The sequence below is a fragment of the Gekko japonicus genome, unplaced genomic scaffold (assembly GCF_001447785.1).
Source record: "Gekko japonicus isolate JY-2015 unplaced genomic scaffold, Gekko_japonicus_V1.1 scaffold955, whole genome shotgun sequence".
Taxonomy (NCBI): Eukaryota; Metazoa; Chordata; class Lepidosauria; order Squamata; family Gekkonidae; genus Gekko; species Gekko japonicus.
In genome coordinates this window covers 123,667-150,428 of record NW_015163631.1, presented here as the reverse complement: position 1 = coordinate 150,428, position 26,762 = coordinate 123,667, and the positions used below count along the sequence as shown (strand labels likewise).

Sequence of the window (26,762 nt, the reverse complement as noted above, 5' to 3'; positions counted from 1 at the left end):
GTTGGGGGTGGGGCCACAATCATCCGAGGGAAAACGATAGAGTTTTCCATCGGATGATTGTGGCCCCACCCCCAACTTCCCTGACGTGCTTGTGTCACTTCCGTGTGACGTGCTTTGGGGGTGGGGTTCCCCCCAGGGGCCCGATCCGGCAGCGGCGGGGAACGGGCCTCCTGGGCGGGGGGACTTGGCATCCCTAGGGCTATGCAGATTTTAAAAAAATGTTGCTTTGGCAGCCACTGCCACCACAGTAGAAGGATCTTCACTGCGTGACTGAAGGTAAGCAATGGCAGCCATTTTGTGGCTGTGCCAGCTACCATTGTCAACATTCCAAAGGGGCCTTGCAGGTACAAAAAAACGGTTGGGAACTAGACCATCTACCTAGAGCTAGACCCACCTATCTCCCTGGGTTACTGAGTCCCCTACAGCCGATTTCCCCTATCCCATTTGCTCCGGTTCAGGTTCCCATACTGGTCTGGGAGTGAGGCCAGGTTGGAGAAAAGTACCCGTGAAAAGAGTGGGGAGGGTTCAGCTTTCTTGTCCCCTTTTGCTCTCAGACTTGGGCCTCTCACTCTTTGCTTCATACACGTTTGGGAGTCAACATAAATGTTTAAAAAAGGGCTCAGCCACTGTCCTCAGAGTACACACGATGGTATGTACTGATGGGCTAGCAAAGGGTTTGGGGGGCATATCTGTAAAGCTGTGTTGGGCGGAACCTAGGGGGTGTGGGGTGTGATGCGTAGATGTCTGTAAATGGTGAGGCATGGATGCCTTTGCTTTCAGATCAGTGCCACAGGACCTCCTAGGGCAAGAGGAATTCAAGACATGAGTCCTGCAGGTAGAGAAGGGCTTCTAGCAAGGTGTGTCAGTGTTGTAAGCACACAAAGCTACCTTGTACTGAATCAGACCCTGGTCCATCAAAGTCTGTACTGTCTTCTCAGACAGCCAGTGGCTCTCCAGGGTCTCAGGAAGAGTTCTTTTATGTCATGTGCTACCTGGTCCTTTTACCTGGAGATGCTGGGTATTGAACCTGGGACCTTCTGCGCGTCAAGCAGATGCTCTATCACTGAGCTATGGCGCCTCCCCCAAGTCTGCCTTCTCCTGAGTCAGACCATTGGTCTGTCAAAGTCACTCTTATCTAATCTGACAAGCAGCGGCTCTCCAGGGTCTAGGGCAGAGGTCTTTCACATCACCTACAACCTGATCCTTTTACCTTGTTGTTGTTCAGTCACACGGTTGAGTCCGACTATTTGCGACCCCATGGACCACATCACGCCAGGCCCTCCTGTCTTCCGTCGTCCTCTGGAGTTTGCTTAATTTCATGTTCGTTGCATCGATAACATCTCATCCTTTGCCGTCCCCTTCTTCTTTAACTTTCAGCCTTTCCCAGCATCGGGTCTTCTCCAATGAGTGCTCCCTTCTCATTTGGTGGCCAAAGTATTTGAGCTTCAGCTTCAGTATCTGGCCTTAGGGAACAGTCAGGGTTGATTTCTTTTAGGATTGATTGATTTGATCTCCTTGCAGTCCAGGGGACTCTCAAGAGTCTTCTCCAGCACCATAATTTGAAAGGATCTATTCTTTCGGCGCTTGGCCTTCCTTATGGTCCAACTCTCGCAGCCATACATTACTATTGGGAATACCATCGCTGTGACCATATGGACTTTTGTTGGCAGGGTGGTGTCTCTACTTTTTATTATGCTGTTTATGCAGGAATTGAACCTGTGATCTTCTGCATGTCAAGCAGGTGCTCTTGCCATTGAGCTGTGAGCATCTCAGGCACAAAAACAGTGGTATGGCAAGCACAAAAAAGTGGCCCTGTTGTCATCTGTGAAACGTTGGTTCTTTGGCTTGCCAGATCTTAGGGTTTGGCCTGGAGATCCCAGTTTGGGGGCTCATTGTTTTGATGCAGGCTTTACAGTATGGTTGGATTGGTTTTTCGTGTGCTTGTATCTGGATGTAGTTTTCAAATATTCGGTGTGTTGTTTTTAAGTATTTGGCATGTTGAAGAGGACCGGTCTGTTGAAGAGGACACTGCCTTGGGTCCTATTTTTGGAGAAAGGCAGTTTTGTAAACAACATAAATACATAATTTTTCAGGGTCTGAGGATGGCCGATTGAAATCGAAGGGCTGTTACCAAGGCCAAATGCTTGATGGTTTCTTTGACTGCTTGGCGCTGACTTCTGCCCATGTCACCTGCAGATGAGAGTCACTAATCAGCCGGAAATCGGGTGGGGACATGGGTGGCTGTGGCATCATGTGTGCCATGATGTCATTTCTGGGAAATACTGGAAGTGATGTCACGTCGCTCTAGGAATCGCCAGAAACTCTGTGGTGAGAGAGGGTTTTTTCCTCTCCGCTCAGAGTGGTGGTGGGCAGCAAAGGTTGGCAGTCGGCAATCTGAGCCCGAAAGGTGACCAATAGGTGAATAGTAGTTCAGTGTGACATCACCAGTGTCTCTTGCAGGCCACAGACGACCTGCCAGTCTCTTGCAAGGACTCTCTTCCCACATGAGAGACTGGGCTGTCCTCTTAGCTCAGCCTTAGCACCGCCCCCCCCTCCACAGCCGCTGCTCAGCTGGGGAGGCAGCGTTGCTTCAGAAATTCCTGTTGCTACGCTAGCCACCAAAACGGGTGGCAGTTCGTTCCCCTGCCAGTCAGAGTCAGGTGATGGTGATGCCCCTGCCAGTCAGAGTCAGGTGACTGGTGATGTCCCCATCCTTGGACAATGGGTTAAAGACAGAAGTGATCCTAACCCTTCAGGAATCACATCACGAACGGGGTGGCCTCACAATGTGATGCAGCCAATCAGATTACACGCCATCACTAGAGCAAATGAAGTCAATTCAGAGTGAGAGGCTTCCTGAATAGGCGAACATTTGCAAAGCAGCAATTGGAAAAAAGAAGCCACCCAAAGGAGAGGGCTATTTTGCAGCCCTGTCAGATGGTTCTCTTATATGAACTGATGGGTTAAATGTAAGGTGGGGTACATCACATGCCAATTCCCCCTCAGCCAAAACATTTCCTTTCATATGGAAAATTAGATGGCAGAGTGAAGGATTTCTAACTCGGCCTTTCTAGTTTTCTATGTGCAGATAACTGTTCAACAAGGGAGCAACCCCACCTGAAGGGCTCTCACCGAGTTTACCATGCGAGGGACAACCAGGTCGCCTCTGTCACACTGAAGCATGAAGCATGCTGAGTCCTGGAATTTTATCCTCCGCTGGGAGTCCAGTGTTCCCTCTAAGCCAAATTAATGTGAGCTAGCTCATAGTTTTTTGGCCTCCGGCTCACACATTTTTGTCTTCGTTCAGGAAGGATGGCTCCAGAGCAAACTAATTTTTGCAGTAGCCAAATCCCTCACTCACAACATTCATGCCAGTAGCTCACAAAGCAGAATTTTTGCTCACAAGACTCCACAGCTTAGAGGGAGCATTGGCTGGGACCCTCATGTTCCATTGTGCAAGGCCCCAGGCTGAATCGCTGTCAGCATCTCCAGTTGAAAGTTTCAGGTAGAAGGTGATGTGAAGGACTTCTGTTAGAGACCCTGGAGAGCTGTTGCCAAGTTTGATCCCCCAGAAATACAGTAAACCTCCAGGTCAGTTGCCCTGGAGAAAATGGCTGCTTTGGAGGATGGACTTTATGACATTATATCCCACTGAGTACCTCCCCCTCCCAAACCCCATCCTCCTAAGTCTCCACCCCCAAATCTCCAGGAATTTCCCCATCTGGAGGTGGTAGCCCTTGTGGCTGCTCATCTAAGTAGACAACCAAGGGTCTGGTTTTCGTATAAGGTAGCTTCTTGCAGGGCTATTTTTGGGCAGGAACGCACAGGAACGGAGTTCTGGCTGGCTCCCGAGTTGGCCACGCCCAGCAGGAACTCATTAGCATAATAGGCCACACCCAACAGCAGAAACTCATTAGGATTGGCTACATTAGGGGTGTGTGGCCTAACATGCAAAGGAGTTCCTGCTACCAAAAAAGCCCTGGGTTTTGACAACAAACAAGGTAAACAGAATGACAAGCAAAAGGTGGGTGTGGCTGGATAACCACACTTCTGGTAACATGGGGGTGCGGCCTAATGTGCTAATGAGCTGTGCTGTCAGGGTGTGGCCTAATATGCTAATGAGTTTCTACTGTTGGGTGTGGCCTATTATGCTAATGAGTTCCTGCTGGGCTTTTTCTACAAAAAGAGCCCTGGCCTTCTTGTGTTCAGAGATGTGTGTTCAACCCACTATAGGTTTGGGGCAAAGTTTCTCATGATTTGCTTACAAACATGAACTTCTTATGTGGATTGGGTGATGATAGTCATGATTGGGTGTCGATAGTCAAGAGGTCAATAGCAATACCTCTGTGATTTTCCCGTAACGCTTCGGGGTCTGGGTGTGTTTTCTTTTGTTTCTGTAGAAGTAATGTACTTTCCCTCTGAGCTGTCAACATTTCGAGACATTCTCCACCTCTAGGTAAGACTGTCCTGCTGTTCCTCTTACAAGTTACAAAGCAGATTTTCCTGCTCAGCGAACACGTAAGATGTGGGTTCACTTGGAAGGAAGCTTAAAGAAGTTACAGAATGAGATTTTTGAATACCACACGGGAAGAAAGGAATCGCAGCACTAAAAACGTAATCTTTAAGTATGTAGCCAAGGGCTTATGGAGAAGGATGCCACTGGTAGGAGAAGGTGGGCTGTGTTTTCAGGGTACCAAGGTCAGGGCTACGCTTGCCAACTCTGGGTCTGTAAATTTCTGGAGAGCCCGGGGGTGGAACCAGGGGGAGGAGACATGCTGGACTAGTTCAGGTTTTCCAACCTCCAAGTGAGGCCTGGAGAGCTCTTGCAAATTTCAGCTGATCTCCATATGACAAGAGATGAGTCCCCCCTGGTGGGTACAATGCCACAGACTCCACCTTTCCAAAGCAGCCATTTTCTCCAGGGGAACCGATCTCTGTCGACTGGAGGTCAGTTGTAATCCCAGGAGATCTCCAGCCACCCCCTGGAGGTTGAGAAGAAGCAAACAACCGTGATGCATTATGCCAAAAAAGTCTCCAAAGACCAGAAATTTCTAATTCCAATATTTCAGTTTACTGGAAGCAATTCAAACGCCATCAACACCAATGAACCATGCATATTATATCTTGTTTTGTATATAGGGGTCATTTCATAGAAAAAGAGCTAGGGGAACTCATTAGCATAACTCATTAGCATATGCTACACCCCCTGACATCACCGGAAGTGTGTCATAAGGCCACACCTCCTGACATCACCGGAAATGTGTCATAAGGCCACACACCCCGCCCCCAAAGGTCCCGGCCGCCGGTGCCAGCCTTGTAGCTCCACTGCCGAGCCCCATGAGGGGCCCGGCGGTGGACCTGCAAGGCCGGTGGGAGTGCAAGGAAGCCCGCGAAGGCCCTCCCCGGCCCCAGGCAGGCAGGGGTGGGGAGAGGCAGGGAGGAAGCAACTTACCCTCCCTCTTCTCCTGCCTCCTCTTGGCTAAATGAGGGCAGGAAGCGGGGCAGCCGGAAGCAGGGGGCGGGGCTTCGTCATGTGCCCCGCCCCCCGTACCTCACCCGGGGGAACTGTGATCCCCCGCGTTCCCCCCCAAAATGACCTCTGTTTGCATATCTTTATCGAAGTGGGTAGCGTTGAAATACTTATATAATATTAATCCATTTGGCAAACACTCTAATCATATCCCATAGTGACACTCATTAGATCTATAATATTATATAGGTATTTCAACGCTACCCACTTTGATAAAGATATACGAAACGAGATATAATATGCATGGTTCATTGGTGCTGATGGCGTTTGAATTGCTTCCAGTAAACTGAATATTGGAATAAGAAATTTCTAGTCTTTGGAGACTTTTTTGGCACAATACATCATGGTTGTCTGCTTCTTCTCAACTTCCATCCCATGTTCTCTCTCTTTGGTTTGCACCACCTGGCGGTTGGCAACCCCAGGCATAACAGATTTTTGGTAAATTCAAGTGTGTAGCCATGTTGGACTGAAGCAACAGAACAAAGTTTGAGTCCAGTGGCCCCTTTAAGACCAACAAAGTTTAATGCTGGGTATAAGCGTCCGTGTGCGTGCACACCTCATCTTCACTACACCCAGAATTAAACTTTGTTGGTCTTAACGGTGCCACTGGACTCAAACCTTGTTCTGTACATTTTAGGTGACATCCTCAGGCTGGAACTGGAAACCCTACATGATAATATGTTACAGAAAAGAACCAAAAAAGAGTCCTGTTGTACCGTAAGGATGACCACATTTTTACTCTTGGATAAGCTTTTGTGGGACAGGGCCTGCTATTCTATGCCTAAAATGAGCCTTCAGTCAAGAGGTGATGTAGTAAGAGAATGGTGTGGTGTAGTAAGAGAATATCAGACTAGAATCTTGGAGAACATTCTCAGACTAACCTACCTTATAGGTTTGTTGTGAAGATAAAATGGAAGAGAACAAGAACTACGTAAGCAGCTTTGGTCCCCCATTAGAGAGAAAGGCGGGGTATAAACAAAATAAGTAAATAAAGAAATATATACTGCAGGCTGCGTTTGTGGGGAGGGAATGGTGAACAACAGTTAAAAGGCGAAGAAATACCGGATGTTGCGCTTGTGACAGGTCTATGCGGAACACAAAAGCAGGCAAGGTAACGCCGGTGACCACTGACAATTCCTGTCATTGGCGATAAACAGACTGTTTAGTTAAGGAACTTCAAAAGGAGAGACTCTAATGAGAACGCACTGAAACAGAATGAATCAATAGGTTTGACTGCATTAGCTAGAAGCTTACGACAGATCTGACACTTTTCTTAGCTCCTGCGGGTGTTGAATGGCTTAACATAACTAAATAATCTTAATACCTTCTTTTGTTTCACGTTTCAATGCTCAGAGATTATGATTTCCTAATGTATAAAGTTACTTTTATCGATTGCATCAGAGCCTATAGATTAAAACTCTGGCACAGATAATTTGCTTTGTTTTCCTACTCTTTAGGGTTACGACAGCTAATAGTAAACTTGCTGGCCCTGCATGGAGAACACAAATAAAGGTTACCCATAGACGAGGGCGGAAAGACACCCCCCCTCCGCCCCAGCTGTGCAGGCAAATATGAGTTTTGAAAGCTTGATGCCCTTTAAAATAGGGTTTCCAACCCCTAGTTGGGGCCTGGAGAGCTCCCAGAATGAAAATGGATTGCCAGACTACAAAGATCAGTTCCCCTGGAGAAAATGGCAGCTTCTATGGGTGCCAGGTCTGGGTTGGAAAATACCTGGAGACATTGGGGGTGGAGCCGGGAGAGGGTGGGGTTTGGGGAGGGGAGGGGCCTCCACATGGTACAATGCCATAGAGTCCACCCTTCAAAGCGGGGGAGCTGATCTCTGTCAGCTGGAGATCAGTTGTCAAAGCGGGAGATTCCCAGGCCCCACCTGGAGGCTGGCATCCCTACTAGGGGTGCCAGGTCTGGGTTGGAAAATACCTGGAGACGTTGGGGGTGGAGCCGGGAGAGGGCGGGGTTTGGGGAGGGGAGGGACCTCAGCATAGTACAATGCCATAGAGTCCACCCTTCAAACCAGCCATTTTCTCCAGGGGAGCTGATCTCTGTCGGCTGGGAATCACTTGTCAAAGCGGGAGATCCCCAGGCCCCACCTGGAGGCTGGCAACCCTAGCAGCTTCAGAGAGTGGACTCGGTGATCTATCGTATCGTAGAAATCGCTCCCCAAATTCCCCCCTCCAAAGGTCCCACATACAAATCTCCAGGGATTTTCTAGACTAGAATTAGTGAGCCTAGTTACCGTCTGGTGAGGCCTGGAGCTCTCCCATAGGCCTTCCTTCTCAAATGCCCAGAGAGGATTGGGCCTAAGGTTGCCAGATCCCCTTGCTGCAGTGGTGGGGCGTTCTGGGGGTGGTGTCAGCTAGCTGCCATGCTTTCATTGTTTTCGTTCATCCCCGACTGTAGCGCATGCGCGCATGATTGCTTGCTTGCTTGCTTTGCTTAACTGCTGTAACTATCGGGAGGCGCTCATGAGACCGTGCGAACTGGCTCTGCCAGACTGTGCTATCTGTGTAACCTTGAGGAGGAGGGAGGGCTTGCATTCCACTGCCGGTGTGAATATTTCTGCTCTCATGGGGCAAGGAGAGTCTCCCGTTCATGATGTAATATCCCGCCGGGAGAATTCCCGCCCGCGCGCTTGGATTTAATTTGCTTAGCCAACTGCAGCATCAGAGTATATGTATTGATGCATCAGCCCTAACCGTTATTCCTAACAATGTACCTGTACCACTTGGCAACAGACTTGTATTCTAATAAAGCATAACTTTTCCCTGAAGAGTGTGTGTGGACTTGCGAGCTGTTGAACCTGACAGGTGGGCGGGGACACCCCCAAACCCTGCCCCCAAGTCACGGCCACCCCCTCCCTCCCCTCCTGCAGAGATTTAAAGGGCTTTAGCTGATCGGCGGGGAGCACGTGCCCGTCAATCAGCTGACGGGCTCTTTAAATCTCTCAGCAGTGGGGAGAGGGGCTGTCACCAGCTGCAGTTCTGCTCACGAAAAGATCTTTTAAAGGGTCTTTGCCAGCGACAGCCCCTCTTCCTCCCTGCTGAAAGAGTTAAAGAGCCCATCAGCTGATCGGCAGGCCACGGGGTGGCCGTGGGTGGCTGCCACTTGGGGGTGGGGCTTGGGGGCAGGGCTTCCCCCAACTGGCCGGCGGCGGGTTGGGGGCCCCCGCAGCGGGGGGGACCCCCGCCCGACCTAGGGGCTGAGAATCCTGCCTGGGCCACTTCCAGATTTTGAGGCTTCATTAACAAAAGGCCCCTCTGCCCCCCCCCCCCCCCAAGCTAACCCTGGCCATGAGAGACAGAAAAAGATTGCCGCATACTTTCTCCGAACAAATTTTGGGGGAAATTGAACTATGTGCAATACTTTACTTTCTTATCAAACTGATGCTTATCTTTCTGCTTTAAAACATAAAATGCATCATTCACAAATGAGGGTACATTGGTAATTTATGAAATTAAAAGTAAAAAATGCCTACAAGCAGAAATGCAAATATACCCAATGCTAAAGCAAAAGAGCTAGACACTCACCGTGTGCAACTTTAAGGGTTGCCCGGCCTCTCACTCTGGCAGGAGTCCTGTGGCCTTTGTTGCTCACTGCAGTGGCAGGAGAAAATTCCTCTAGACCTTGCCTAACACCTTATCTTCAAAGCATTTCACTCATTCTGAGAGAGAAAATGTTTCACAAGGATTCCCCCCCCCCCAGTGTTCCACAAAAATTCAAAATTTTTCCCACAGGAAAGATTGGGGGGGGGATCCCCAGGAAATCCCCTCCCCTTGGCTTTTTCCATCTTGTTATGTACTGAGCTGGAATGCCACCTAGGACCTTGACCAAGCTTGAGTAACCAAACAATGGACAGCCAGGATCCTGGAAGGAACCAATTAAGCCAGAGTGGAAGTGTAAATAGCCTATCACTGGGTGTGGGTGTGTTTTGGGTGCACATTTAAGCAGGGCTGTGGTCCTGCTGAGGTTGTCTTACAGTTAGCTGAAATCGCTAATAAACTATGAGCTGATCACTCAACGCGTCTGAACCCAGTATATTTCACATCTTTAGCGAAGTGCTGTTTAAAATGAACAAGGGGGATGGAAAGTGGCCTGCTGAAGCCCCCTGGGAACTTGGAGATTTGTGGGGCATGGTGGGATTTCCAAATTGTTCCCCCCAGGGGTCATTTCGTAGAAAAAGAGGTGCAGGAGCTCATTAGGCTAACTCATTAGCATAACTTATTTGCATATGCCACACCCCCTGACATCACCGGAAGCTTGTCAGAAGGCAACACCTATCTGAAGGACTATGAGTGTAAATACTGTTGGAATAACTGATGTACAAAGGTTGATTGCATGTTTGTAAATAATAAAACAATTGGGATGATGGCTTAACTTAGGGGGGAGGAATTGTAATGTATTGAAATGATTACATGAATCACCTCATAGGACTCCCGTGTTAAGCTTCGAGCCAGACCAGGGCTCCTCTGAGCGAACTTCCTATTGGTCGCTTCGTAACAGCGACCAATCAGAACGGTACCATTCCCTAGGAGGGAAAGACTCCCATTGGTCTTTATTCTAGCAATCTCATTGGTTGTTATTTGTAAATAGGCGTGGCTACATTAGCCCGGTTATGTTTAAAAGGAGCATAAGCTCCCACTGTTTTCTGTTCTGGTTTCTTACTGAGTTAGTGCTTGTTCGTTACTTCTACATAAAGCTGAATCACTTGCTGAATCACTGTACGAGTCCTTTGTTAGCGCGATCTAACAATTGGCGACGAGGATGGGATGTTAGAGCAGGTAGGCAGCCCTGCGGACATCCACACTTCGGGCTCGGAAGAAAGCGGGCAAAGCACAGCAGCCGATCCGGCGGAGGCGCCACCAGCTCCGGTGCCCAAGTCTCCCCCGATGGCTGGAAGCCAGAAGTTCGAGTGCTTCGAACCCTCCTCAGAAGACTGGGACTCCTACCTGTCCAGGTTCGAGTTCCATCTGGAGACCCACGACATCACCGATGAGGCGAAGAAACGAGCATGCCTCCTGAGTTCCTGCGGGAAGGGAACCTTCGACATAGCCAGGTCGTTGGTGGCCCCAACTGATATAAAGACTGTCACCTACGCTGACATCACGGAGAAGCTTAAGGCTCACTATTCTCCACAACCGTCGGAGATCGCCTGCCGGCACGCTTTTTACAAGCGGAACCAGGCCGGAGGCGAGACCATCGCAGATTTCGTGGCGGCCCTTCGCAAAGCCGCACGGCCATGTAATTTCCACAACGTGGAGGAAGCCCTCAGAGACCGTCTCGTCTGCGGTCTCAAAGATGAAAGGCTGCAACAGAGGCTGTTCGCCCGCACCACCCTGACCTGGGCAGTGGCCTACGAAGAGGCCGTGGCCGCGGAAGCAGCGGAGAAGTCCACGAAGGAGGTCCGCCAGCGGGTGGCAGAGCCCAGTATACACGCTCAACGAGACAGCGAGGGCGAAGACGCGGATGATGACGTCAACGCGGTTCGAGGCAAGCGGACCCCAGCGAAGACTACCAACGTCAAGCCTTGCTCCGGTTGTGGCGGGAAGCACCAGCGCGGCTCCTGTTGGGCTCGTGATGTCGACTGCAGAGCGTGTGGGCGGCGTGGTCATCTGGCCAGAGTCTGCAGATCAGCGAAGAAGGATCCCTCAACTAACAACCGGTCAGCGCAGAGGGGCACTCCAGTCAGCACCCAAGGCAAGACCCGTTCCTCAGCATCGGAAGCAAGCTGCCAGTTGACGGCGACCTTGTCGAGCGCATCGGCCGTAAATCGCACCAGCAGCCAGGGCAAGATCACCGTGACTCCACTCCTCGACGGCCGACCCTGTACAATGGAGGTGGACTCAGGATCGTCCGTGACGGTGATTTCTGCCGCGTCCTGGCGCCAGTTGTTCCCGAACCGAAGCCGGCGGCGGCTCCAGCCTGCGGGAACCAGAGTGTCCGACTTCCAGGGCAACCGAATTCCCTTGGCCGGACGGGACTCTGTTACTGTTGAGTATAAGGGGAAATGTGTTAAACTGTCATTCCTGATTGCAGAGGGAGACCGGGTTAACCTGCTAGGGTTAGATTGGTTTGAGCCATTGGGCATCGGTATTTCTGGGATTAACAGGATGTCTGAAAATAAATGGGGCATGCTGTACGACCTGTTCCCTGATGTATTTGCCGAAGGGTTGGGAAGGTACAAGGGCCCCCCGGTTGCGTTTGACTTAGATCCGTCAGTCAAACCTATTAGGTTGAAGTATCGGAAAGTACCTGTGTCTCTCAAACATAAGGTGGAAAAAGAGATTGACAAACTAGTTGAGCAAGGGGTTTTAGAGCCAGTACCATACAGCAAATGGGAGACCCCGATCGTAACCCCTGTCAAATCAGATGGGTCCATACGACTATGCGCCGATTACAAATGTACGATTAACAAGGCGCTGCAGCAACATTCGTACCCGGTCCCGGTAATAAGCCACATTTTGGCTTCCCTGGGGGGTGGCAAGATTTTCGCCAAATTTGACCTGGCCCAGGCATACCAGCAGTTGCCTGTCACCCCGGAGGCTGCCGAGGCCCAAACAATTGTAACCCACCAAGGGGCTTTTAAAGTGAACAGGCTGCAATTCGGGGTCAACGTAGCACCTGGGATTTTTCAGGGCCTCATGGAACGTCTACTAAGGGGGGTACCTGGCACAGTGCCCTATTTTGACGACGTGCTGATTGCGGGCGGGTCTGAACAGGAACTACTGGACCGGGTTAAAGAGGTCCTCAGGCGTTTTCAAAATGCCGGTCTCAGAGTTAAGCGCTCAAAATGCACGCTCGGGGTGGAAAGTGTGGACTTCCTGGGGTTTCGCATTGACGCAGAGGGAGTCCACCCCACGGATGAGAAGGTATCCGCGATCCAAAACGCCCCCAGGCCGGTGAGTAAGAAGGAGCTCCAATCCTTTTTAGGACTCCTGAATTTTTATCATGCGTTTTTACCGCATAAGGCATCAGTGGCGGCCCCTTTGCACGCGCTTTTGCACAAGGAGGCAAAATGGAAGTGGGGGCAGGCCGAGGAAAAGGCTTTTGTGGGAGTCAAGGAGCTGCTGACATCTAATGCCGTACTCACGCATTATGATGAACACAAGCTCCTGGTGTTAGCTGCTGACGCTTCACCTTTTGGAGTAGGCGCAGTTTTAAGCCATCTGATGCCTGATGGGAGCGAAGCGCCTATCGCTTTTTATTCTAGATCACTATCTGCGGCAGAGCGGAACTATGCCCAGATAGACAAGGAGGGTCTGGCGTTGGTAGCGGCTGTCAAAAAGTTCCATGATTTTATTTTTGGCAGACGATTTTTGCTGGTCACTGACCACAAGCCGCTACTGGGGATTTTTGCGCCCGATAAGCAATTGCCTAATATCATGTCCCCACGCATGCTTAGATGGGCGATCTTTTTGCAGGCTTACGATTTTGACTTGGAGCACCGGCCTGGGAAAGCGATTGGGCATGCGGATGCCCTCAGCCGGTGCCCGGTGCCTGACATTGGCGCAGACCCTGCCCCCGCCTGTGAGGTCTTGGCAATTGAGGAGCTTCCTCGACCCCCGGTATCATCCAGGGATATCGCGAACCATACTGCTAAGGACAGCGTGTTGTCAAGAGTGCTGAACTGGGTTTGGAGGGGGTGGCCGGTAGGGGGCCTAGAGCCAGAATTCAGGCCATACAAAGCCCGCCAAAAGGAGCTTTCAATCTCGAAAGGGTGCATTCTCTGGGGGAACAGAGTGATAATTCCCGACAAACTTAGAAAGACTGTGTTGGATTCCCTGCATGAAGGTCACCCTGGCATGGTGCACATGAAGGCACTAGCCAGGGGGTATGTGTGGTGGCCGGGGCTGGATGCAGAGATTGAAGAGTGGGTTCACGTGTGCTCAAAATGTCAGCAAAATAGACCTGACCCCCCTCAGGCGCCACCGCAGCATTGGGAACCCACAGGTAGACCCTGGTCAAGGGTCCACATTGATTTTGCTGGCCCCATACAAGGGCAAATGTTCCTAATTGTTGTCGATTCAATGTCAAAATGGTTGGAGGTGGTTCTGATGCACGCAACCACTTCCCTGGCGGTAATTCATGCCCTACGCCGGCTGTTCGCATCACACGGACTGCCGGACACACTGGTCAGTGATAACGGGCCACAATTCACTTCCCAGGAGTTTGGTAAATTCCTAGCAGACAATGGCATTCGCCATGTAACGTCAGCACCATTCCACCCCGCATCTAATGGGCAAGCAGAGAGGATGGTCCGCACGGCTAAAGAGGCCCTGAGCAAACTTAATGAGGGGGACTGGAATGTCAGGCTGGCTGATTTTCTATTGAGACAGCACACTACGCCATCTAGTGTCACGGGCAAAAGTCCTGCGGAATTGCTAATGGGGAGGCGCCTAACGACCAGGTTAAACAGACTGCACCCAGATCTGAACGATCGTGAGCCTGACCAAAGAAATGGGCAAGCGTGTGTGCGCATATTCCAGGCGGGAGACAAAGTGTTTGCACGGAACTATGCATCTGGGCACTTGTGGGTTCCCGGGGTGGTGTCAGATAGTATTGGCACTCGCATGTATGTGGTACAGCTGGCCGATGGTCGAAAGTGGCGGCGCCACATAGACCAGCTTAAGAGACGTTGGGCGAAGGACAGCGCCGACTCTCCAACGGCCGAGTCCTCAGACTTTGATTTCAGACCTCCCGACATGGAGGTGAGTACGGGCCTACCTAGTACTGTCCCGATGACAGGGCATACCCCTGGCCTCGGAACCACTAACCCAGACGTAAGTGAGCCTGATACAGGTTGTGCAGAACCTAGGGCTGACACCCAGCAGAACTTACCCTCTGAGCCTGCACAGCCCCGCAGGTCTCAGCGTGAGCGGCGAGCGCCATCGTACCTGGCTGATTATGACTGCAATAAAGTATTTGGTTTTGACTAATGTATGTATTATCGATCAACTGTAAATATTTTAAACGATGGTGTTGTCTTAACTTAGGGGGGAGGAATTGTAATGTATCGGAATCCTCACTTGAATCGGCCCATTTACATTCAATGTTAAGCTTCAAGCCAGACCAGGGCTCCTCTGAGCGAACTTCCTATTGGTCGCTTCGTAACAGCGACCAATCAGAACGATACCATTCCCTAGGAGGGAAAGACTCCCATTGGCCTTTATCCTAGCAATCTCATTGGTTGTTAAATGTAAATAGGCGTGGCTACATTAGCCCGGTTATGTTTAAAAGGAGCATAAGCTCCCACTGTTTTCTGTTCTGGTTTCTTACTGAGTTAGTGCTTGTTCGTTACTTCCAATAACGCTGAATCACTTGCTGAATCACTGTACGAGTCCTTTGTTAGCGCGATCTAACAGTGCCACTGCACTGTTTTGGACCGGGGGGCTGGGGGGGGAGCTCTGCAGCTTACTTGGCTGCTTCTTGCTTTGACTGAGGGCTGCTGGGAGCAGGGGGTGGGGCTTGTTGCATGTGCCCGCCCCCTGGGCTCTTTACTGCCGGAGCTCCGCTCCTGTCCGCTCCTGCAGGAAATGACCCCTGGTCCCCCCCCACCACCATGATTCCTTGCAGAACCTCAGCTTGTAAATAGGAATTTTAGTGGTCTACGATAAACTTAAGCATCCATAATGGCCTAGAGGTTAGTGGAGCATGGAGGAGGGGTCAGGGCTTATTGGTAGAAGATGTGACTGCGTACCTAAAGTCCCAAATTCTATCTGCCTCCCGCCCAATTAAAAGATGGCCTGGTTGGGAAAGGGTCTCTCCTGGTCCATGTGCAGAGTGCAGAGTCAGTTCTGTCGGGCTGAACAGAAGGCCGATTCATGCGTTGGCAGCTGAGACAGCAGCTTCCGAAAGGTCTCGGCTGGCTCATTAACTAAAGTTGGGAAGGGGAACTTATCCTTTCTTGGGGCTGCCAACTCTGCGTTCGGGAATTTCTGGAGATTCGGGAGTGGGGAGGGAGGGGGTCGAGGAGGGGAGGGACGGCAGTTGGGTGTAATGCCATAGAACTCACCTTCCAGAGCAGCCGTTTACTCCAGCGGGAGTGATCTCTGTCATCTGGAGATCTAATTCTGGGAGATCTCCAGGCCCCACCTGGAGGTTAACAACCCTGCCCTATATTGGGGTGCTACCTGCTTATATCCCCCTCATGGATCACTGCCTTGTCGTGGCGAGGGGGCTTGCGTGGTTCGATGGGGCTGTGGGCTATGCCGTGGAGGGCCACCCAAGACGGACAGGCCACAGCAGAGAACTCAGACCAAGCGTGATCCCCTGGAGAAGGAAATGGCAACCCAATCCAGTATTTTTGCCAAGAAAACCCCATGGACTGTATCAAAAGGCTAAAAGATATGACGCCGGAAGATGAGCCCCTCAGGTCGGAAGGTGTCCAATATGCTACTGAGGAAGAGCAGAGGGCAAGTACAAGTAACCCCAGAAAGAGTGAAGCGGCTGGGCCAAAGCCGAAAGGACCCTCAGTTGTGGATGTGTCTGATGGGGAAAGGAAAGTCCGATGCTGCAAAGAACAATACTGCATAGGATAGATGCAACGAACATGAAATTGAGCAAACTTCAGAGGATGGCGGAAGACAGGAAGGCCTGGTGGGATCTGGTCCATGGGGTCGCGAAGAGTCGGACTCGACCGTGCAACTGAACAACAAAACCTGCTTATATAGGGGCCGCGGTGGCTCAGAGGTTAAGACGCTGAGCTGCAGACCGGAAGGTCTGTAGTTTGGCAGTTCGAGACCTGAGTGCCCCATGATGGAGTGAGCTCCCGTCTCTGGCCCCAGCTCCTGCCAACCTAGCAGTCTCAAAGCAAGAAATCGCAAGTAGATAAATAGGTACCGCTTTGGTGGGAAGGGAACAGCATTCCGTGTGCCTCGGTGTGTAGTCATGACCATGGAAACTTCTTCGGACTGCGCTGGCTTTTCAGCTTGGAAACAGAGATGAGCACCGCCCCCTAGAGTCGGATGCGACTGGCTTTCGAGCAAGGGAAACCCTTCACCTTTACCTTACCTGCTTATATAACAGAACAATCAGGTCTGGTACAGGACTATCCCCAGGCTGCCAACCTCCTCCTTGCACACGGACTATGACCCCTCCAGGCCCCATTTTCACAACTGGTCTTCAATGGAGGACGCACCATGATCCACAACCAGCCAATGTGCATGGCATTAAATGATACAGAGACTCCGGTCATTGAATACCATATGCATTCCCCATGGCAAGAAACAGTGGACTGGATCCGACATGGAGAAACAGCAGCGGTGCATGCAAAATGGCTCCTTTTGGCCCCATCATCAGAAAAGGGGCAGAGGGGTGTGTGGCTCAGTCCCCATCAATGTTCCCTCTAAGCTGCGGAGTCTTGTGAGCAAAAACTCTACTTTGTGAGCTATTGGCATTAAAGTTGTGAGCGAGTGATGTGGCTGCTGCATAAATTAGTTTGCTCTGGAGGCCTCCTTCCTGAGCTGAGACAAAAACGCGTGAGCTGGAGGCTAAAAAACTGTGAGCTAGCTCACACTAATTCGGCTTAGAGGGAACTCTGGCTCCCCATCTTCATTGCATTCCCCTGAGAGCTGCCAGCTCTGGGTTAGGAAATTCCTGGGGATTTGGGGTTGGAGCATGGGGAGAATGGGGGTTGGAGCAGGGTTGCCAGGTCTCACCTTTGCTGCGGTGGCGGGGGGGGGGGCCTCCCGGCTCCTTGTCACACTAGGCAACCATAGAGTTCCCCCCCAATGCTAGAGTGTCGCCATCAGTGTTCCCTCTAAACTGAGTTAGTGTTAGCTAGCTCACCGTTTTTTAGCCTCCGGCTTGTCGTGATTCACTTCTACTGGTAAGGCTGGCCTAGATGAGTTTGATCTAGAGTGTCAGTGAAGTGACAGCTAGTAACAGAATGTGACTGCTAGGAGGCTGGCCAGAACTGGTTTGAGGCAGTGCAGCCTGGCACTAAAGGTATTGCAGGAGGTTGCATCAGCTAAGTGCTGATTGGCCAGCAGTTGTATATATGTACAGAGTGTACAGAGAACTTTTTCCTTCTCATGTATCAGTTGCAGCGGAGCACTCTGACACCCAGAACTGTATATAGGTGGTGGCTTGGTGTGAATAAACTCACTGTGGTTGCACCTAAGTTCCTCTCCAGTATTGAGTGGGTACTCTATCTCCCTTGGGCACTAACGTGCCAGCCAGCATTCCGCGTGGACCGCGACACGGCTCACCCATTTTTGTCTCCGCTCAGGAAGGACGGCTCCGGAGCAGACTAATCTATGCTGTCGCCAAACTCCCTCCCTCCCTTAATGCCAGCAGCTCACAAAGTAGAATTTTTGCTCACAAGACTCCACGGCTCAGAGGGAGCACTGGTCAGCGTGTGATGGCCCCAGCGTGATGCCATCATTACCCGTGACGTTTCGGCATCTGGGACGCTGCTGTTCGGGGGTGGGGTTTCCCCCACCGGCCAGCTGGCCGGCGACAGATTGGGCCCCCCGAAATCCGGGGATCCCCTGGCCCCACCAGGGGGGTGGCAACCCGAGTTTGGGGAGAGGAAGGACCTCAGCAGGGTGTCATGCCGTAGAGCCCACCTTCCAAAGTAAACCTTTTCTTCCAGGGGAACTGATCCCTGCAGGCTGGAGCTCAGTTGTTAATTTTGGGGGAGATCTCCAGCCTGTGCCTGGAGGCTGGCAGCCCCAATTCCCCATGTCCCACGGCATTTTGTCTGTGAGGCTTCTACAACCCCCGGCACCAGCTTTTTAGAGGTCTCAGGGCTCTGGGGAAAGGGCAGAGGCCCACTCAGGGGTCCCGGGGGATTGCCGAGGGCGCCAGAAGGCAAGGGGTAGCAGCCACCCTGCATCCAGACCCTGGCATCTCCACCCGCAGACTGTGACTGCAGCCATGAGATTAAAAGACGCCTGCTCCTTGGGAGGAAAGCGATGGCGAACCTAAACAGCATGATAAAAAGTAGAGACATCACCCTGCCAACAAAGGTCCGCATGGTCAAAGCAATGGTATTCCCAGTAGTCATGTATGGCTGCGAGAGTTGGACTATAAGGAAGGCCGAGCGCCGAAGAATAGATTCTTTTGAACTATGGTGCTGGAGAAGACTCTTGAGAGTCCCTTGGACTGCAAGAAGATCAAATCAGTCAATCCTCAAAGAAATCAACCCTGACGGTTCCCTGGAAGGCCAGATAATGAAACTGAAGCTCAAATACTTTGGCCACCAAATGAGAAGGGAGCACTCCCTGGAGAAGACCCTGATGCTGGGAGAGACTGAAGGTCAAAGAAGACGGGGACGGCAAAGGATGAGATGGTTGGACAGTGTCATCGATGCAACGAACATGAAATTGAGCAAACTTCAGAGGACAGTGGAAGACAGGAGGGCCTGGCGGGATCTAGGCCATGGGGTCGCGAAGAGTCGGACTCGACTGTGCGACTGAACAACAACAACAATCTCCACCCAGGTCAGCCGGCCAGACGGTGCAGAGCGTGCCTGGGGTGCCGTGAATTATGGGTATTGCCCGCACTGGCTGGTGGCTCAGGGTGCCTCCCAGGCTGGGCAACCTAGTGCATCCCAAAGCCCTCAGGCCAGCCTTGGGGAAGGGAGAAGCAGGAAGGACCTGCAGCCCCCGTCTGTAGGATTCAACCCGGGACTTTCACTCCTAGAGTCCTCTGGAGTGTCTAGAGCAGGGGGGTCGAACTCATTTGTTACGAGGGCCGGATCTGACATAAATGAGATCTTGTTGGGCTGGGCCGTGTGTGTCGTAAAATGTAATGCCAGGTAGCGGAGACGTCAACTTTATAAAGGACACAAGCGCAAAGGCTTTTTTCTACTTAAAATAAAAAAACATGCTTCATTCACCCATCAGAGGGGATCCCTGGCTTGGTTTGCTCCAGGGCTGCTTGACCATCCCCTCTGCTCCCGTTGCGCAGCAGGGCGAGCAGAGGAGGTCAGAGGGGAGCTCCCAGCAGAAGCAGGATTTGAAACCGGGACGTCATGGTTGAGAGCAACCTGTCTTCACCACCGTCTTCTGGAAGGCACACAGGTGTTTTGCTTTATTTAAATGTCATTCATTTTTACTGTGCCTGTCTCCCCAGCAGGGACCCAAAGTGACTCACACCATTCCCTTCTCCTCTTGTTTTGATCTCACAACAACCCTGTGAAGTCAGTTAGGCTGAGAGAGCATGTGACTGGCCCAGAGGTTGCCCAGCAAGCTCCCATGGCAGTGTGGAGACTGGAACCTGGGTCTCCCAGATCCTAGTGTGACACTTAAAGAAGAAGAAAAGATATTGGATTTATACCCCCTCCCTTCACTCAGAGCGGCTTACAATCTCCTTTCCCCTCCCCCTCCCCACAACAGACGCCCTGTGAGGGAGTTGGGGCTGAGAGAGCTCTGAGAGAACTGCCCATGAGAGAACTCGTGACTGACCCAAGGTCACACCAGCAGCTGCAAGTGGAGGAGTGGGAAATCAAACCGGGTTCTCCCAGATTAGAGTCCCCCCTCCTACGCACTACACCAAACTGGCTCTCTACTACTCCACTACTAGGGTTGCCAACTCTCGGGAAATTCCTAGAGATTTTTGGGCGGAACCTGAGGAGGGCTGGACTTGGGGAGGGGAGGGAACTCAGCAGGGTATAATGCCATAGAGTCCCTCCTCCAAAGCTGGGCACGGATGTTATTGGGCAGAGAGGTCCATCAGGTCGGAGCCAGGGCTGAAAAAGGACAGCAGGATGTCTTTAGGGCTAGGGATCACCAGTAGATCATTTCCAGCAGGGTGTAGAGCCGGTTGCCAGAACTCTGTCGTGCAGCTTGCCGGGCATGAGAGCTCCACAGGGGTGAATGTCTGACGTGTGCCACAAAGATCTATTCCATCATAATGGAGCCATCCACAATGCGTCTCTCTCTTGCTTTTCGCAATCATCATAATAATGCTGTCACCATCTGAGAACTCTTGGAAGTTCTGCTGTTTGGGAATGCAGGCACATGAGGATGCAGGCATATCAGGAGGGGTCGTCGTGACAATACAGTCTCTTCATTTTATAGTGAAGCAATAACCAGGAACAGAATAAATATCGCAGGGAAGGGGGGGGGGGGGGGGGGCCTCTGCCTGGCATGCGGAAGGGCCCAGGTGGAATCCCCAAAAGCTCCGGTTAAAGGATCTGGAAGCAGGTGATGTGAAAGGACTTTGCCTGAGGCCACTCTGGAGAGATGCCGCCAGTCTGAGTGGACGAAACTGACCTCGATGGACCACTGGGCTGGTGCACTGTCAGGCTGCTCCGTGTGTTCATTCCTTTCGAAAAAGCCTGAGCTACTGTCGGGTGACTGGGCACACAGTCTGGAGAAGCTAAGGAGAGACTGCCCTCCAGAGGCGAAACACTTTGTGAGAAAGTCTCTTGACGTTAGGGGGGTGGAGAGCGAGCCCAGACAGGGCAGAAGAATCTATTCGGCAGCCTTTTCGCACCTGTGGTCAGATCACGAAGCTCACAGCCAGGGCGTGAAGATGTTAGTTGAGTCCCAGCATCTAGTATACTGCCCCTATAACTGGAGGCTCCGTTTAGCTGTTCTTGCTAGTAATGGATGGCCAGGCTAGCCAGACCTCATCGGATCGCAGAAGCGCTAAGCAGGGTCGGCCCCGGGTAGTACTTAGATGGGAGGCCCAGGGCTGTTATGCATAGACCAGCAATGGCAAACCGCCTCTGAACATCTCGTGGCTTTAAAACCCTACAGCAGGGGTGTCGAACTCATTTGTTACGGGGGCTGGATCTGACATAAATAGGGTTGCCAAATGCATTTTGGCCGGGAGCGGGGGGCTCCCGGCCGGCGTCTAATCCATGCGTGTGCGTGTCATCCAGAAGTGACGTCGCATGCTGGGGGCGGGGCCACGCCATTTGAGGGGAAAACAAAGAGTTTTCCCCTCAAATGGCGTGGCCCCGCCCCCAGCGTGCGACGTCACTTCTGGGTGACGCGCGTGAGGGGGTGGGGTTTCCCCCGGGCCCGATTCCGTGCAGGGCGGAAGTCTGGCCTTGAAAGCGGGGGGAAATCCGCCCCCTGGGGGGATTTGGGAACCCTAGACATAAATGAGACCTTGTTGGGCCGGGCCATGTGTGTCATAAAATGTAATGTCAGGTAGCGGAAATATAAACTTTATAAAAGGACACAGACACAAAGGGTTTTTTTTGCTTAAAATAAAAAGCATGCTTAAAACATTAGCACTCTTGCAGTATTTTGCATAGTTAACAGTGTCTGATAACTAACACCTCTTGCTCTGAATTATTGCATCAAAACGTCTGTGCTGTTGCAATCTTGAGTATGCTGTTCAAGTGTGTATCTGTAAGCTGCAAACCTACAATGACGCAGCAGCAGCAGAACTGGAAGAAAGAAGCAGAAGACAGCCAGTTCCACTGTGGGCCTGATAGAAGCCCTCCGGGGGCCTCATCCGGCCCCCAGGCTGTATGTTTGACACCCCTGCCTTATAGGGTCACCATGAGTTGGCTATGACTTGATGGCAGTTTCCACCACCCCATAGCGCCATCTTCCATTGATCTGTTTAATCTTTCCCTCCCAAAATAGCTATTTAAACAAATGCCTCCCCCCCCAGCGCTGGTGTTAATGGATCCTATAAATTAGTGACGTGTTGAAAGGAACACTTTGTTTCCTCCGTCTTGAGCCCGCCCCCAGGTGCACTTCACTTGTCAGGCCTATGTTATCCTCAGGTCTGCCTCCAGGATTTTTGATCAGACATACCTTGTGACTTCTGGGGCTCAGAACTCAGTTCCAAGACATGCAGGGGCCCCAATTCAAGACTGGGATTGCGGAACAAGTGGAGAGGAGGGTTAATCCATCCTTGCAGAGCTGTTTCCATGACCTGAAAAGCCCCTGGGGAATTACTGTTTGTTTGTTTTTTTGGGGGGGAACTGGCATGTATCCATCAGTTTATGTAAGTTTTGCCAGCAGGGCAAAGAGCTGGTGGCCTTCCCCATTTCAGGATGGGAAAATGACGTGGAGGCATGAACCCCTCTGAGTATGGGATGTTCGACTGATGTAAGCAGCCTTGAATTCCGCAAGGGGAAAAAGGCAGCTAATAAATGTTTTAAATAAATAAACTCACAAGGCAAGTCTGATCGGAAGGTAATACAATGTATAGTTGGCCAGCCACAAATGCTTGAGATTTTCTTTGCAAGGAATATTTATTTAAAACATTGGCCTTTTCTGCACTGACATCTTGCTCCAGAGAATCTGAGGAGTCAAGCCTTAGGGGTTGACTTTGCAGTCGCGTGCATTCCCTCTGCACTGGTCCCCCCCCCTCTGGTTTATTTATTTGTGTATTCTATATGCATTCTGCATCCACAAGCACAATGTGCAATTTTTGAGCTAACTGGCTGCTGTGCTGAAGAGGAAAAGAAAGGCAAACACCTCTCAGAACTTTTAACTGCAGATCCAATCCCTCCCTCCCTCCCTCCCTCCGTGATTTTGCAAAAAAAAAGGGAAGGGAGGGGGAAATCCAAGCCCACACATGTAAGACTGACACATTTGGGAGCAGGGAATCCCCTTGCCCTTTATATTTACTGATTCCTTCTTATGCTCTCTCTGGCTTTTTAAAAATTTGCCTGAGCTGGAGGACATGTCCTCCTTTGTCTTTGGAGAAGGAGGGAAAGAAAACAGAACAGGGAGGGAGCATCAACCTAGAGAGGCAGAAATGTGGGAGGGCACTGGGCAGCACTTAAATACCCGCAGAAACAACTTTACTTTAGAAAGGATCAGCTATTCAAAAGTGGATGAGAACGAAGAATCTCAGCAAAAGGAGTTTTGGTAATTGCAGGGAAACAATGTGCTGGAAGAGGTCTGAATGCAGATTCCTGTGAAACAAATGCAGAAACAAGAAAAAGCCCCAACACGAACTGGAAGGGAAAGCGGGAGGGAATGCAGAATGGAAGAATAGCATGCGCTCAGAAACCGAGGCAAAGTACGCGTGCAGAGAGTGCCATTGTTCTGTTGCCTTTCTACCCCAATTGCCGCATTCTTCCCATGCTTCCCACCCTTCAGGGCCCCCAATGCAGCAAACGATGTAAATCCTTAAAACAATGTTGTTTAAAACACATAAATTATAAAAACCATCGAAAACAACAATTAAAGAAAACACAAACCATTAAATACATAAATAGGAAGGAGGCTCAGTGAGGGAACGCCACGTGAAAAGTCTTCCTCTCCCAGTGGAAAACACTGATCGAAGGGGACAGAAAGACAAGACAGACGGATCTCTCTAGGAAGGGAATTCCATAACTTTGGTGCCATGACCAAGAAGGCCCTTGCTCCCTTCGCTTTACTAAAAGGGATCCCACCTTCAACCAATATAACAGCAATCTGAAAGAGGAGACATGCCCGTCTTCAGTGAAACACAATTTCCTGCCATAATTCTGGAATCTCCTTAAGGGGACAAAGTTGCCTCTCCCCCCCCCCCCCACCCCATCCCATTTGGAATCCAGAACCATCCAGATTTTATCAAACCTCCTCCCTTTACTTGAGATCACCCCTATATGATATATGATTGCTCCAGTCCTTGACCCTAGCCAGGATTCCGGAAGACTCTGGTTATAGTGCTGTATAACCGAAGGGAACTGGGAACATGAAAAGCGTCCACAATTTGAATGTTTCAAGGCAGGCTGATTCTTCATTTGGCGTGCCCAATGCGTGGCCCTCCTCAGCTATTCAAAGTGTTCCCTCTAAGCTGAGTCAGTGCGAGCCAGCTCACAGTTTTTTAGCCTCCAGCTCACAGATTTTTGCCTTAGCTCACGAAGGATGGCTCCCGAGCAAACTAATTGAGGCAGTAGCCAAATCGCTCGCTCACAACTTTGATGAATGCCAGTAGCTCACAAAGTAGAATTTTTGCTCACAGGGCTCCGCAGCTTAGAGGGACCATCGCTCCCTGCTGGACACGAGTACAAAGGTCATAAGTAGGGATGCCAGCCTCCAGGTGGGACCTGGGGATCCCCCAGAATTACAGCTCATCTCCAGACTATAGAGATCGGTTCCCCTGGAGAAAAGGGATGCTTTCGAGGGTGGGCTCTGTGGCCCAAATCTCTAGGAGTTTCCCAACCTGGAGATGGCAACTCTTATCACCCCCCATCCCTTGCCTGCAGACAGAGGGTACCTGGAAACCCTAGTAATAAGACAGTTCTCTCTAGCCAAGAACAGGCAGTACCACCACAGGCTCTTTACCTGTGTCAGGTGTGCTGTCAAGTTGCTTCCGACCTATAGCAACCCTATGAGTTAACAACTTCCCAAATGCCCCTATCATTAACAGCCTTGCTCAAGTCTTGCGAAGTGAAGGCCGGGGGGTTTCTTTCCATCCCTACACCTGGCAAAATCTGGGTTCCCGAGCAGAAAGTCGGCCTGGCCTGAAAACGATTACAGCATCCGAGGCTGCCCTCTAGTGCTCAGTGTGGCAACTGTGGTCAGCTCCTGATCGGTGCCCATAACTCTAAAATCCTGTGTAGATAGTTCCAGGGGGTCAGCTGTGTTGGTCGGAAGCAGTAGAACAGATTTAGAGTCCCGGTGGCACCTTTAAGACCAACAAAGGTTTATGCCTTGCACACGAAAGTTCATCCCTTGAATAAACCTTTGTTGGTCTTAAAGGTGCCACCGGACTCTAAATTTGTTCTAAAATCCTGTGTAAACTGTGAAGGATACATGCTGACCTGCCGTCTTTTTCATTTGATCGGACTGATGCCTGGTGGTGGCCAGTGTTCCCTCTAAGCTGAGTTAGTGTGAGCTAGCTCATGGTCTTTTAGCCTCCAGCTCACTCATTTTTGTCTCAGCTCAGGAAGGAGGACTCCAGAGCAAACTGAGTGATGCAGTAGCCAAATTGCTCGCTCACCACTTTAATGCCGGTAGCTCAGAAAGTAGAATTTTTGCTCACAGGACTCCACAGCTTAGAGGGAACATTGGTGGTGGCCTCTTGGTTTTGATAGGCCTCGCCTTCTGAAGAACATCATGACTTCTGGGTTATTTCCCTCCTCTGTTTTCTGGCACCAAGGAGACCGTTTGGACGGTTAATTCTCAGCAAAACTCGAGGCTAAAAGGGCCTCGTTGCGACAAGGTGGCCACCAGATAATGAAGATTGGCTTCTTCAGCAAAGATTGCGTATGAGGCAGGGTGGATGTTGAGTGACAGGAAAGCACGGGCTTGAAGGAAAATAGGCTCGGGCTGACGCTCAAAATGATATATGTATTCATGTGTAAATAATTTAAACATAAACCCTTTTTATGTCAGAACGCACATCCAGAATGGACCGGTACTCTGCCTGCTTGTGAGGTTTAAATAGATTCAGCTAAGACAGGTGGGCTTATTTTGCCTCAGGCCTTTCCTTCACCAAGTTTGCCCCTCCTCAGAAGGGTAACATGAGGGAGCCCCTCCATTTTTCATTCTCTACTCAAGGCCACTGGCGCCTGGGAGTTTGGTAAAATGTACCCCCTAACCTATTCTGTATCTTCCAATTCTACCTTTTTATGAGGAAAAGTCTCTATTTTCACCCTGTCCTTCGTACTCCCCTTGCACTTTATCCTCACCAAACCCGTGTAAGAGAGACCACACTGAATGAGAACGACAGGCCCCAAGTCATATCATGAGTTTCACAGAAAGCAGGGATTCGAACCTGGGTCTCCCCAGCCCTACACTCTAGCCCAGCGATCTCCAGTGTGATGTAGTGGTCAAAGTGTCAGACTAGGGTCTCGGAGACCCAGCTTCGAAGCCCCACTTTGCCATGGAAGCTTGCTGGGTAACCTTGGGCCAGTCACACCCTTTCTGCCTAAACCTACCTCACAGGGTCGTTGTGAGGATAAATGATGTAAACCGCTTTAGGTCCACATTAGGGAGAAAAGCAGGGTATAGGGAAGTAAATAAATATATCTCCAGTGAGGCAAATGCGAATGGCAAGGGGCCTACCTGTTTGCTTTTTGGTGCCTGCTGGCTTCTTGGATCTTGGGGGTAGAACTCCAAAGGGTCTTGCATGGAATTTGGGGCGGGGGGCAGTTAACTAGCCAAGCATTTGAGCTCATCTTGGGCAGGCCTGCCATTCCCAGTCACCCCCGTTTTGGATATAGACATAGACGTCCTTATGCCTCTGGGCTTGTAAACCTCTCCATGTGCCTATGCCGAGAGCCAATCCCACCCATTTTGCTGGAAACCAAAACCCAACTGCAACCCTGGCTTTCCCCCACCCCTTTGGTGCCCGGGGC

At 50.9% G+C, this 26,762-nt stretch overlaps 1 protein-coding gene across 1 annotated transcript in view; it reads right to left on the bottom strand.

Moving 5' to 3' along the window:
- The window catches only part of CFAP77 (cilia and flagella associated protein 77), a 169,455-nt gene that overhangs the window by 141,584 nt on the left and 1,109 nt on the right, over window positions 1–26,762 (bottom strand). The gene's annotated exons all lie outside the window — the stretch shown is intronic.